Here is a 15,393-nt window from a genome sequence, read left to right on the forward strand (position 1 = left end):
TGACACTAGCCCAACGTAGTTTTATTCATAGCTGCCAATACGGTAGTGATTGGCTGCATGGAGGAGTGTATCAAGAATATGGTGGATCAACAGAGGATTCATCATTCCTAGGTACGGGAGAAGTTATCTCACGGTGCAATTAGTTAATGACAATGACTATAAATCTATAATCATAGTGGGATTGAGTTGCTGCTCAATCCAATTCATTATTCTCGTCATTGGTCCACTAACTGAATACATATATATATCGAGAGTAACTGAGGTTGACACTATTTATGTACCTCAATCTCGATAAGATAACAGATGATGAAAAGATTTGATTGTATGGTGACCATATCGTTGATAAGTAGTTGCTTCGCTGAATCCGAATCTATTGGGTGGCCATGATGCCTTGCTAAGGGCCAATCTTGGTATGTGTGTAGTGAGACGATTAATTAGTGTTAATCGCGATACTACTCACTACCGGTATGATGAGGAGCCTACAGATCACACACATAGAAGATAATTTAATAAGCAGTTTGCTCAAGGGTACTTGCGTCTTTTAGGATGAAAGGGTATTTTGGTAATCTCACAATCCAATTTAATTTGCTTAGGTTGTTGCCTATATTTAATTTAATATTAAAATTAAATAAGTGAGATTATATTTAAATATATGTACACATATACTTAAATGGATTATTATTATTATTAAATGTTAATGTATTTCTATAAATACATTAATTTAGTTTAGTTGAAAATAATGATAATTATAATAAAATATCATGATTGGGAGTGTTTGGGTATAGGGACTATTTGGGTTGAAGCCTAAGCCTATTCCTTAATGGAATAGGGTTTTATGTGCACTATATAAGTGCAAGGTTTTGTGAATTAAAATGGGGAATTCATTCAAGTGAATTCAATCACTTTTCATTAAAAGAAATACAGCCCTCTCCAATTCTCTACATCTCATGCCACCTTCATTCTTTGAATAAAAGTTTCTTTGATTCTTGACTTGATTTTTGAAGCTAAAGAGGATCTAGCAAATCCCTCTTTAGCTCTTCGGGTTATCTTCATGTGGATTATTGCTAGTTTGATTCCATTTTAAATCAATAGCAAACCTAGCCAGAGACAAGCTTAAAAGAGCCTCCAAACGTGCATATGAACTCTAAAATTTACTCTGATCATTCATATTACTGCAAATTTTGATTTAACATATAAACTGTATAATTTGTGCCCTGATCTTAGCTTTAATAGGAACGATCTATGCTCTAAAATATTTGTTTTCCACTACCTTGAGTTAGATCGTTTCCTAACATTGGTAGCAGAGCCTAAAGTACCAGATTTTATAGTTCAATGTATGGTTGATAACATGTATTTTATTGACAACATGTTGCCTTGCTGAATCTGTATAAAATCTGCCTTGAAAGCGCGTTTTAAGAAATCAATATACTTGATTAATTTAATTTGTTGATCATCTGCAAGATTGGTATATGGATTTTTGTTGAGATCAAATATTTAGATTGATTGCAAAATCCGATTGGCATTCTATTGGTTGCTGGTTGAACTGATCTGTTACAGATCAATGTACACTTGCCGCGGTGATATAATCCATCGCCACAGCGATCGTTGTTTGGCGTGCTCGTTGATTGTAAATCAGAGCTTACCGAGGCTATTGTCCTTAGCGCGATCATTGATTGAATATCAATGCTTGCCACGATGATATAACTCATTGTCGTGGCGACCGTGGTCTAAGGTGCATGCTGACAAAAATCAGCGCTCGCCGCGATGATATAACCTATCGTCGCGGTGATCGCATGTGATGCATGTATGTGACGAAAATTAGTGCATGTCGCGGATATAATCCATCGCCGCAACAAGCATACTTTCGAGTGCGTAGGGGTCAAAGTGAAAAGTTTCAAAACTTTTGGACCAAATTAGATCTATAAATTGTCAAGGGGTAATTGATAATTCACCCACCTAATTCAAAAATTGATTGTCTTTGAATGTATGCAATGTACTTGTTTGAATATTGCATGGTGCCCGGTACATGAGCCTTAGACCTATGGTGAATGTTTTTAAAATATTTTTGGGTATGTATGGTTATAAATTTTTAAAATAGGGACTGCGAGTCCTGCCTTTCTTCCCTTCTCAATGAACATTCTCTTCTCATCTCATTCCCCTCGAATGTAAATTGAGGTTTCTAAATTTATTGATGTAAAATTAGTTTGAGATTAATTTTATTGTAAATTTAGAATGATGTATTTTTTAATGTACTTGAAGACGGAGCAAGGACGAGACAATCATACTTGAAGACTCAAGATGTTTGTTACTAGACCCCTAAGTGACCCACTGATTCCTCTAGGCTCGAGGAAATCAATTTTAGCTAGGCCATGTACTAGCACATTTACATTTTGCTTAGAATGCATGCTAAAGTTGAATGTTCAATAACATGTCAAATGATGTGATTCTAATAAAGATAATAAAACTGGTGAGTCGTAAAATAAAAACCCTCAATTAAAGTATATTAAGTCATATGTATGCCTTCCATCACCATGGGTTTAATCAAACCACTGTTCGTCAGAACCTTGTTCGCCAAAGCAAAGGGTACACTTCTACCTGTGGGAGGTTAAATTTCATTGGAGTTTTCCTTAATGGTGATGGGTCGACTTAAAATGACAGTTTTGCTTGTTCACCAAAGCGAAGGTTGATAAACACGTCATAGGCATAGTAAAGAAGTACACATATTGTGTGTACTTGGCGACAAGTAGTGTCCACTCGACTGATACTGAGAATCACACTTGAGGATGATGGCTAGGCCATTAGATTGTATGATTGGCTTGTTGGCTTGTTTCACATTTGAGGTTGATAGTAGGAGCTATCAACTGGTGTGGATTAAGTTTGTTGGCCTATCTAATCAACCCATTTTGGCTTGTTCGCCAAAATGAAGGTTTGAAATGGGCTAGATGCGATCTCGGTCCACTAGGAAAGCCAACGGGCTTTCCTTAGTTAATGGTGAGGGCTATTGATTTGAGGAAAATAGTGGGATTGTCTATTTAATAAAAGGCCTTTTAAAATAATAATTACTAACGATCACTTATTTTGCACCTATAGATTCACTTAAAATTGAGCAAAATGATCCCAACATCACTGCGACAAATCATCGAACTGGGAGAGAAATGGAATGGTGAGAATTTTGTTGACCGGTATAGAAGTATAAACAATATATTTTAGTGAAGCGATAGATTATACACCATTGAGCAAGCTTTGTCACTAGAGCTTGCTGATAGTTCTATCCATGAGATTGGGTATGTATATGTGTAGCATACACATGATGTGAAAGCAGAAATGACTAGATACATTGTGCTTGCTGGTGTGTTGTCATAGGCNTGCACCGATTGGTGTAGTTTGACACTGGCCTAATGCAGTTCTTTTCAGAACTGTCAATATGGTAGTGATTGGTTGCATCAAGGAGTGTATCAAGACTATGGTGGATAGACAAAGGATTTATCACTCCCGGGTGCAGGAGAAGTTATCTCACGGCGCAATTCAGTAAATGACAATGACACTAAAACTATGGCTACAGTGGGATTAAGTTGTTGCTCTATCCAGATTATAATACAGGTCATTGGTCTAGAAACTGAATACATAATATCGAGAGTAACCGAAGTTGACACTATTTCTATGCCTTCGTCTCATTCAAGATAGCATATGATGAAAGGATCGAATTGTACGGTAACCATTGACAGGTAGCTACTTTGCTAAATCCGAATCTATCAGGTGGTCATGATGCCTTGCTAGTGGCCAATCTTGGTCTATGTATTAGTGGGACGATTAATTGGTGTTAATCGCAATATTATACACTACCGATATGATAAGGAGCCTATGGGTCACACACATAGAAAATAATTTAAGACTCAGGAAGTAAGAATGGTGTTTTCGTCTTTTTAGGTGAAAGGATATTTTGGTAATTTCACATTGTAATTAAATTTGCTGAGGTCGTAGCCTTTTATTTAATTTGTTAGAAAAATAAAATAAGTGAAATTACATTTAAATATGTATTAGCATATATTTAAATAAATTATCATTATTGTTAAATGTTAATATATATATATTAAATATATATTACTTGATTTTAATTGAGATAATGATGAATTAAAATAAATATCTAATTGGGAGTGTTTGGAAACAAGGGGTGTTTGGGTTGGAGCCCAAGCCTATTCCATATGGGAATAGGGCAATTAAAATGTTACTATAAAAGAAATGTTTTAATTGTAAAAGTAAAGGGAAAAACACACAGCCCCAAACTCTCTCCCACGCCAGATTCAGTTTTGATTGAAAATCAAAACACTCTTCATTTCTTCTTGATTCTAAAGGCTAAGGAGGATCTAGCAAATCCTCCTTAGTTCCTTGCGACTGTCTTCGTGTAGACTATGTCGGTTCGATCCTACGTACACTTGGGTCGGTAGCAAAACACATTCAGACACAACTTGGAGGAGCCTCCAAACATGCGTATGGTTTCTTAAACTCTAGATTAATTTTTTGCAGATTCTTATTGTGATATAAATTGTAAAATTGTACCTTGATCTTGGTTTTATGGAACGATCCTTGTCATTATTGATTTTGTTTTCCGTCGCCTCAATAGATCGTTTCCTAACAGTAATTGGTATTTTAAATTAATTAATTAATTATTATATCTAAAATCAATTAATATATAATAATATATTAACATTTAATTAATAATAACAATTCATTTAAATATATGCATACATATATTTAAATATAATCTCACGTATTTAATTTTAATATCAAATTAAATACAGGCAATAACCTCCGCAAATTTGATTACACTGTGAGATTTCCAAAATACCCTTTCGTCTTGAAAGACGAAAATACCCTTCTCACAAATTGATTCTTAAATTATCTTATAAGTGTGTGACTTATAGGCTCCTCATCATATCGGCGGTGTGTAATATTTCGATTAACACAAATTAATCGTCTCACTACACGCAGACCAAGATTGGCCTCTAGCAAGGCATCATGGCCACCTAATAGATTCGGATTCAGCGAAACCGCAGCCTATCAATGGTATGGTTACCGTGTAATCAAATCCTTTCATCAACTGTTATCTCATCGAGACTGAGGTACGAAAATAATGTCAACCTCAAATATCCTCAACATGTTTGTATTCAGTTACTGGACCAATGACAAGAATATTAAATTGGACTAAGCAACAACTCAATCCCATTGTGACCACAGATTTAGTGTCATTTCCATGTACTGAATTACCCAGTGAGTTAATTTTTCCCATACCCATGAGTGATGAATTCTTTGTCGATCCACCATAGCCTTGATACACACTTTGATGCAGTCAATCACTATCATATTGATAGCTCTAAATAGAACTACGTTGGGCTAGTGTCAAACTATACTAATCAGTGCACAAGGCGCTCCGGTGATCTTAAGTCTAAGGATCACAGGCACCACCATTCGTTAGAGGATTTATTTCATAGACATTGGGGTTACCATTCATGTGGAATCCTCTGGTGGGTCTGTCCAGTGAACTTGTCTACAGCAAGCACCCATGTGTCACACTAGGTTGTCAGCAAACAACCTTGACAAGTGAGATCAGTTACTGCCTTTCGATAGGGTTGTTCAACACTATGATAGCCTTATCGTATTATCTGTGTCCTTGGTCAAAATAATACTAAGGCTACGGACATTTCTAGAATGGCCATTATATGTGATCATAGGGTTCGCACTATCAAGATTTGAAACACTTGATACCCTCGTCACAGTTCTACCATCGTAAGGACATGTATTAATACATATGATATGATTTATGTGATATAGTGAATAATGCTTTTTATTGATTAATAAACATTATTACAAAGAGTTAATTCCATAATAATTGATTGGCTCTAGGGCACCTACTCCAACAGAACATCGTGAGGAGGTTACTCCACAATTTGTGGATCAAAATGAACCACCACAAGTAGCACCGGAGCTACTTAGGTCTAGGAGAGTACGTCGTGATCCTGAGAGATATGGTTTTCTCGTTACTCAATGTGGTGACGTGCTGGTTTACCAAGACAATGAACCCAGAACCTGCGATGTAGCTGTATCGGATCCAAATTCTGTTTAATGGTTTAAAGCCATAAAATCTGAGATGGACTCCATGTACCAAAACCAGTCATGGTTTTTGTTGGATTCACCTGAAGGGGTAAAACCCATAAGGTGTAAATGGGTCTTCAAGAAGAAGACTGACATGGATGGCAAGGTGTATACATATATAACACGATTGGTTGTCAAAGGTTTCAAACAAATTCATGGTATTGACTATGAAGAAACCTTTTGCTGGTTTCCATGATTAGATCCATCTAGATTATTCTTGTGATTGTTGCATATTATGATTGTGAAATTTGGCAAATGGATGTCCTAACTGCTTTCCTGAATGGAAACCTTGAGGAGGATGTGTATATGACACAACCCGATGGTTTCCTTCTCGATAGACAAGCTAATGACTTTGAGATTTGGCAAATGAATGTCATAGCTACTTTCCTGAATGCAAAACTTTGAAGAGGATGTGTATATGACACAACCCAATGGTTTCATTCTTGATGGAAAGGCTAATAAGATATGCAAGTTGCAGAGGTCCATATATGGACTCAAGCAAGCTTCAAGGAGCTGGAACATTCGTTTTGATGAAGCCATAAAAGAATTCGGTTTTATCAAGAATGAAGATGAGGTTTGTGTTTACAAGAAGGTAAGTAGGGGCGCAGTGTCATTCCTAGTGTTGCATGTCGATGACATACTTCTGATCGTGAATGACATACCGAACTTGTAGTCAGTAAAGACTTGGTTATCCAAGTGCTTCTCCATGAAAGACTTAGGAGAAACAGCCTACATTCTCAGAATGAAGATCTATCGTGATAGATCGGGTAAGTTGCTTAAACTAAGTCAGAGTACATAGACAAGGTACCAAACAGATTCAGTATGGAAGAATCCAAAAAGGGATTTCTTTCGATGACACATAGTGTCTATCTCTCTAAGGATATGTGTCTTTAACAACATGATGAGAGAGATAGAATGAAGAGGATCCCACATGTTTCAGCAAATAGATCCATCTTGTATGCTCAGATTGATATCTAATATGCATCAAGCACTTGTAGTGGACATCAATCACACTCAAGTGAGCAATGTCATGTTGTATGCTTGGATTGATGTTTCATGTGCATCAAGTACTTGTAGGGGATATCAATCGGATCCAAGTGAGCGATGCTGTGATTGCATGCCCGGACTGATATCTTATGTGCATTAAACACTTATAGAAGACATCAATAGGATCTAAGTGAGCAATATGTTATGTACTTAGATTGATGTCTTATGTGCATTCAACACTTGTAGAAGATATCAATCAGATCCAAGTGAGTGACATTGGATGAGTGTCAATGGACATCCTTAGTACTTGAAAAGGTTTAAGGATATATTCTTGGATTATGGAGAGGAAGATAAGCTCATTGTAAGAGGATACAGTGGTGCTATTTTCAAACAGATGAAGATGATTATAGTTCGCAATTTGGGATTGTATATTTTGTCTCAATGTAGTTGTAGTGAGCTGGAAGAGCTCGAATCAATGTACTGCAGTGGATTCTACAACTGATGCTAAGTATATCGCATTATTTAATGCAGCCGTGTAGGCGGTTTGGATCAAGAAATTCATTACTAAACTTGATGTGGTTCCAGGCATTACTGATCTAGTAAAATTCTATTGTGATAACAATGGAGCCATTGTTGTGGCCGAGGAACCACGATCACACCAGCAATCCAAACACTTACTTAGTTGATTCAATTTGATCTAAGAGATCGATTAGAAAAGGAATGTGTAGATTTGTAGAGTACCTACTAACCCACTATTGAAGTTTCTGTTGCAGCAGAAGCATTGGGCACTTGGGTCATTCGATTTTAAATGTATGAATGATTGACTATAGTGCAAGTGAGAGATTGTTGGAGTAGGTGCCCTAAAGCCAATCAATTATTGTGGAATTGACTCTTTGTAATAATGTTTATTAATCAATAAAAGGCATTATATTCTCTATCATGCAAACCAAAGTTGTATGTATTGATATATGTCCTTAGAATGGTAGAACCGTGACAAGGGTATCAAATGTTTCAAATCTTGATAGTGAGAACCCTATAAGAACATATGGTGGCCATTCTAGAAATGTCTATAGCCTCAATATTATTCTAACCAAGGGCACAGATAATACGGTAAGGCTATCATAGTGTTGAACGATCCTGTCGAAAGGCAATAACAGGTCTCACTTGTTAAGATTGTTTGCTGACAAGCTGGTGTAACACATGGATGTTTGCTATAGGCAAGTTCACTAGACTACCCCATCAGAGGATTCCATATAGATGGTAACCCTAGTGTCTATGGAACAAGTCCTCTAACGAATGATGGTGCATGTGATCCTTAGACTTAAGATCACTAGAGTGCCTTGTGCACTGATTGGTGTAGTTTGACACTAGTCCAACGTAGTTCTATTCAGAATTGTTAATACGGTAGTGATTGACTGCATTGAGGAATAGATCAAGATTATGGTAGATCGACAGAGGATTCATCACTCCCGGATACGGGAGAAGTTATCTTATAGTGCAGTTCAATTAATGACAATACAATAAATCTATGATCACAATGGGATTGAGTTGTTGCTCAATCCAATTCATTATTCTAGTCATTGATCCAATAACTGAATACAAATATATCGAGAGTAAACTGAGGTTAACACTATTTCTATACCCCAGTCTCGTTGAGATAAAAAGATGATGAAAGGATGGAATTGTACGGTAACCATATCATTGTTAGGTAGTTGTTTCGTTGAATCTGAATCTATCGGGTGGCCATGATGTCTTGCTAAGGGCCAATCTTGGTCTGTGTGTAGTGAGACGATTAATTGGTGTTAATTGCGATACTACATACTACCAGTATGATGAGGAGCCTACATGTTACACACATAGAAGATAATTTAAGAATCAGTTTGTGCAAGGGCGTTTTCGTCTTTTAGGGCGAAAGGGTATTTTGGTAATCTCACAGTGCAATTATATTTGCTGAGGTGGTTGCTTAAATTTAATTTGATATTAAAATTAAATAAATGAGATTATATTTAAATATATGTACACATATATTTAATTTGATTATTATTATTAATTAAATATTAATGTATTTCTGTAAATACATTAATTGCGTTTAATTGAAAATTATAATAATTAAAATTAAAATATCATAATTGGGAGTGTTTAGACATATGGGGCTGTTTGGGTTGAAGCCCAAACCTATTCCTTACTGGAAAAGGGTTTTATGTGCACTATAAAAGTGCAATGTTATGTGAATTAAAGTAAGGGAATTCATTCAATCATTTTCATTGAAAGAAAAGAAATACAGCCCTCTCCCAAGTCTCACGCTATCTTCATTCTTTGAATCAAAGTCTCTTTGATTCTTGATTTGGTTCTTGAAGCTAAAAAGGATCTAGCAAATCCATCTTTAGCTCTTCGAGTTATCTTCGTGTGGATTACCACTGGTTCAATCCTGCTCTTAGATCGGTAGCGAAGCCAAAGAAGACAAGTTTGAAGAAGCCTCCAAACGTGCGTATAAATTCTAAAGTTTACTCTGATCGTTCATAATACTGCAGATTTTGATTTAACATATAAATTGTATAATATGTGCCTTAATCTTAGCTTAATGGGAACGATCTGTGCTTTAAAATTTTTGTTTTTCGTTGCCATGAGTTAGATCGTTTCCTAACAAGAACTGTATGACGCTCAATGGTGTTTATGAAGTTAACATGACTCACACTTAAAATGTGACACTGACTCTAAACTGGGACACAATTTCTTCAAGATTGGGAGAGGAGGATGTCCTAATCGACCGTGGAAGATGGACATGGATGAATCACTAGTACAAGCAACAGGCTATGGCACTGGAGTAGAAATGTCAGCAAGCACGTACAAGCCACCCAAAACATGACCCCTACCAATAATCCGCTTCATCCCAAGATCCTGAAAGACACAATGAGAAGGGAAAAAATAAAAACCACAGTTAAATGTATTAGTGATATGACTCACAGACAATAAATTAAAAGGAAAGTAAAGAAGACACAAAACAAAGAAGAGCGATATAGATTTGGTGGGATTAGCAATACCACACTATAATAGACACAGTAGACCCATTTGCTAAAGTAACTGAAGACAAATCAGAAGATGATGTGAATGACGAAAGGATACCTGTATCACTTATCATATTGTGAGTAACACCAGAATCAATGACCCAATTGCAACTAGAAGTAGACAACAAGCTCTAGGATTACCTAACTGTGTCAATGTAGCAACAGTCGATGGAATGGATGACAGAAGACTAGCAACCTGTGTGAGGCAAGCATACTCATCAGCAGGAATAGTAACCATGGAAGGAGTAGGTAAGAGACCATCTTTAGTGGCAACATAGGCATATCTTTTAGACCCTTGCCCATTCCGAGGCTTTCCATGAAGTTTCAACAATGCCTTTTTACATGTCCCTCAGTACCACAAAGCCTAGTTAGTAAATACGGGTACGGCAAAAAAACGGTACGGGAATTATACGGGTATAATACGGTAAACGGTGAAAAATACGTTTATAAAAATTCGGCCATAAAATTCGGATACGGGAAAAATACGGTACGGGTATATACAGGTTTAATACGATGCATTGTCAATAATACGTTTTGAAAAATACGGCAATATCAATCTTAGTTTTAACACTTTTATGGACTACGTAGTTAAAATCAACAGAACATTTCAAATGCAAAGTATTCAATTAACCAATAACACAAATACACAGTATATAAAAACATCTAAAATTGACATCAACACTTCACATTACACAGATTATATAAAAATATAATATAGATATGAACTTAACAAGGTACTGAAAATTTTTCACAAGCAAGCAGCTACCAAAGTTTTACTGCTTGGCTTGAGGGAGAATGTTAGAGTATTACAAGGCAGCTGGAGTTTTACAATTGATCAATGGTGGAGATGCTAGAAGAATGATCAACGGTGGAGATGTTATTTTGTAAAGGATGGCCAACGTGGCTGATGCTTGTATAAAAGAGATTTAATATCAATTGAAAAAGTTAAGCAAATAAAAAATAAGTTTTAGGTCTGGAAAGATTCAACATTTTCTCTCTCTCTCTTTCTTTTCTGAAATTTCTGTTTGGTTCTTGAGAAAGTTTCGCAACTTTCAAATCTTTTTCTTTTTCTTGATCCTAGGACTCTATTACTTTGTAGAGCATGCTGCTGTTGTTCTTACACTATATGCCTTTAGCAAACTACAAGAAGAGCTTGTTTTGGCTCCACAATATGCATCACTTATGGTGGATCAGACTTATTTTATTGTGAGACACCATACAGACGTTGATGGAGGGTGCAAAGTAGTCTGGATCCCACATGATGACTTCATTAGCTGCAGCTGCCATTTGTTTGAGTTTTCTGGAATCCTTTGAAGAAATGTTCTTCATGTTCTATCAACGAACAACTGTTTCCACATTCCAGACCGTTGTTTGCCCACCCGTTGGCGTAATATCAACTGTTTCCACATTCCAATGATGGGAGCTGATGATTTGAATAGAGATGGGCTGAGTTCTGTAGGATGAATGTATATGGGTAGAAGAAATATGGGCTTACGCTCATACAAAAATATTAGAAACTTTTTTTCCACATTTTTTTTCCACTTCTTATTTGTAGAAGAACTGAGGAAGATAAGCTGAAGAAGAACTGTTGCTGACCGCGGAAGAACCGAAGAAGAACGACTGAACCAAATCTGTTTTAATTTTTTGTATAAACCCACCAAAACGACGTCGTTTTGGGGGTGTGAGATTTTGTTTTTTTTTTTTTTTCAAAAATTCGCGAATAATTCGCGAATTATACGGGAACCCTTATTATACGCGAATTATACGGCAGATTTTATAAAATACGTATACGTGCGTTTTATACGCGAATTATACGGCTGTCCGTACAATTCGCGTATAATACGCGTTTTTACTAACTAGGCCACAAAGGAAACAAATGCAAGTAACAGAAATTTCAATCACCCCCTGTTTACTTATGTCTGCCATAGCGTAATCAAACAATAAAACAAAATTCACCAAGCTTGGAGACAAAACCCCAAATCACCAATGACTAATCACCAATAACCAACATTTAGCAATAAAAAATCAGTCACTGGCAATCACCACTTCACAACCAGTTCACCACTCAAACGCAAATCAATAGAATAAATAATAAGAATATATCCCACAACTACAATGAATCACTGCCAAATCAAACACCACATCCAGAATAGTCAAAAAGCAAACACCAGGCACTATTGAATAAACCCAAATCACCAAATCCACAACAAATCAAATCCCAAAATAATAACCCAATCTGACCAAAATCTGACCAAGCATCAAAACACCAACAAATCAACACTAGAACATAAACTGATACAATTCACCAGAAAAAAAAGAGATAAGAAGTCACCGGAATTGTAGAATAAAGTCACCGGCCATTGAGATCACAACTAGAAACCAGACTAGAAGTTGTTTGTACCAAACTCGCAAAAAACAAACCAAATCTGAACAGAGGGCAATGAACCCGCAAAGAATAGACCAAATCGAAACAGAGAAACGAGATCGGAGAAAGAGAGAATAGCTAGAGATGAATAGAGAATAAATCTGGATGAGTAGAAAACAGATTGGTGATTATCGGTCGTCGAAACACTGAAAACTGACATGAACCAAGATTGCTGGCCGTTGGAAAAATCAAACCGATCGGAACACTATCGGCTCTAATAACATGTTTGTAGAAAAGTAATCCCTTTTACTAAGCATTTCATTAATTAAAAAATGCAAAATACAGGCTAATATATTTACTCTATCACAATTACATAATTACCCTTAACTTATATTTACACTATTTCTAATAGTTTAAAAAGCCGACCCATTGAGATACCCGTCAAGGTGATTGGGTCATGGGTTAATCGGTCCAATTGGTTGGATCAGTGACAACAGCAATAAACATATTTTTTAAAAATTATAATTAGTCTCTTAAATTTAAACATATTACACAAATACCCTTACAAAATTACAAATTAGGCTCTAAATTTTAATTTATTTTAAAATGCCCCAAAAATTTAGCAGTCCCTAAAATTTTGTAAAATTCTAAAACACCCCCAAAAAAAATACAATCTAGTCCCCACACCTTTGAAAAATGTCAAAAAACCCCTGGACCCTAAACTAGACCGAAGAGACTACCGAGTCCCAGTCTAGGTTTTAAAACAATGGTATGGTCACATCTATATATTTATAAAAATCTTGAGACATGGGCTATTTGATTGCCATGTAGGATTTTTAAAGCTCTAAAATTGGTGGATTTTGACATGATAGATGATTGTTCGACACGTGGCTGCATATAATTGGTGATGACGTGGATATGTGGATGTGTAAGATTTTTGGTTACATGTGGCTTAATGTAATTGGTTTTTTATTTTATTTTTTGTAGTAATTATACTTTATTGGGCATCCTAAAGGTCTAATTAAAACTTTGTTAATGGGTGAATGTGTTTAATCCCTTCACATTCACATAAATACAAACCCTTCATATTCACATTAAATATTATTTGTGTGAAAATTAATAAATAAAGAACAATTAATCTTAATCTAATCCAATCTCCTCATCAAATGATCAATGTTCACAACAAGGGTTGAGTGTCATCTGTTCATCATCTTTGTATCTTCATAATCACCATCACCATCTCCTTTTGCTTTTGTTTCTGATTCTATAGTTCTATTTTTATATGTATATGCAGCAAATATGTTTCTTTTCTTCTTTTGGTGTTGATTTCAGGTATACCTAGGGCTGTTAACGAGCCAGCCAAGCCGAGTTTTTGGCTTAACGAGCTCGACTCGTGAAAAGGAAGAAGAATCTAAGTCGAGCAAAACCTCTAATTTCCTGACTCGGCTCGACTCGTAAAGAGAGAAAAAGATTTCTAACCTAGCTCGCAAGCCAACTTAACAAGCCAAGTTAGAGCCGGCTCGTGAGCCAGTAAAAAGCATGCAATTTTTTTTTTAATTCGGTGCTGATTTTCTCTCTCTCATTTATTACTCTTTCTCTATCACTTCTTTTCCCCTCTAATTTATTATTACTCTTTCTCTTCTTTTCTCTCTCTAGAGACTCCAATGACTCACATTTCTCTCTTTTTTTTTTTCCCTTTCTTTCTTTCTTTCTTTCTCCCTGTTTCCCTTACTCTCTCCAGTCTCCACCAACTCTGAAGTTATTCTATTCCTCCTCTTTTGTTACTTATTACTCTTTGCTTTCTCTGCTTTTCTCTCTCTCTAATGACGCTTGTTTCTCCTATTTTCTCTTTCCTTCCTTCTTTCTCCTTTTTTCCTATTTTCTCTTTCTTTCTTTCATTCTTTCTCCTTTTTTCCCCTGCACTCTCCACCAACTCTGATTTCTTTCCTCCTTTCTCCTTGTTTCCCTACACTCTCCACCAAATCTGATTTCTAAAATTGCCTAAAATGGTTTGGTTTGGTTTGGTTTTAAGGAAAAGGATTTTAGTCGCGTTTTCAGGGATTTTGACATCGGGGTGTTCTTTGTCATTTTTGCAAACTTTTTGTTTTAAAAATTTTAGTTTAATCCCCTATACTTAATAAAACCCCTAAAATGCCCTTAATAATTCGAGCTTGGCTCAACTCGTGAGCCTAACGAGTCGAGCCGAGCCAAGGCAGGCTCGAACTCGGCTAGTGCTGTCTCACGAATCGAGCCGAGCTGGCTCGATTCCAGACGAGGCGAGCCGTACTCGAGCCCAGCCAAGTCGGCTCGCGAGCGGCTCGCCTCGTTGAACAGCCCTAGGTATACCCAAAGGTTGAGCACAAGAAGCACAAATCATTTCATTGCCTCCTTACAGTGATTTTGCTCGCTGCAGCTTTCTTCGTGGGGAGTGCCTTTGTAGTCTCAAACTGTAAAGAGATATCAATAGAATTCTCCTATGAACTTATTAGAAAGTTGATGTCATTGACTAATCTGTATGCATCAACTTAAAAGTAACAAAAAAGTAGAGATGGATGAAGTGGTTATGTGTGAAGAGTAATGCTATAGTTACCAACTGGTGTGTACCGATTTTGTACACCGAATGATGTGGCACAATCCTGACCGTTTATTTATTATCAGTTAATATTAATCAATGGTCAGGATCTTGCCACGTCATTCAGTGCACAAAATCGGTATACACCAGTCGATAAGTCTATCATTTTCCATGTGTGAAATAAGCAGCCAAAAAAAAAGAATTGTGCTGTACTACTTCTGATGACTACCTTTCTGCAATAGTCAAATCATATT

General features: G+C 36.3%; 1 long non-coding RNA gene across 2 annotated transcripts; it reads right to left on the bottom strand.

Moving 5' to 3' along the window:
• Positions 1 to 9,628: 9,628 nt before the first annotated feature.
• On the bottom strand, positions 9,629 to 10,559 carry LOC116111875. Of its 2 annotated transcripts, none has more exons than XR_004125134.1 (2): positions 10,261 to 10,559; positions 9,629 to 10,035 (listed from the first exon to the last, which is right to left on the bottom strand). It is a non-coding gene; the product is annotated as an uncharacterized LOC116111875 (long non-coding RNA). The 2 variants fall into 2 exon arrangements; XR_004125135.1 differs by having other exon boundaries at positions 10,179 to 10,559.
• Positions 10,560 to 15,393: the final 4,834 nt, after the last annotated feature.

This window comes from Pistacia vera, unplaced genomic scaffold, assembly GCF_008641045.1.
Source record: "Pistacia vera cultivar Batoury unplaced genomic scaffold, PisVer_v2 Contig652, whole genome shotgun sequence".
Taxonomy (NCBI): Eukaryota; Viridiplantae; Streptophyta; class Magnoliopsida; order Sapindales; family Anacardiaceae; genus Pistacia; species Pistacia vera.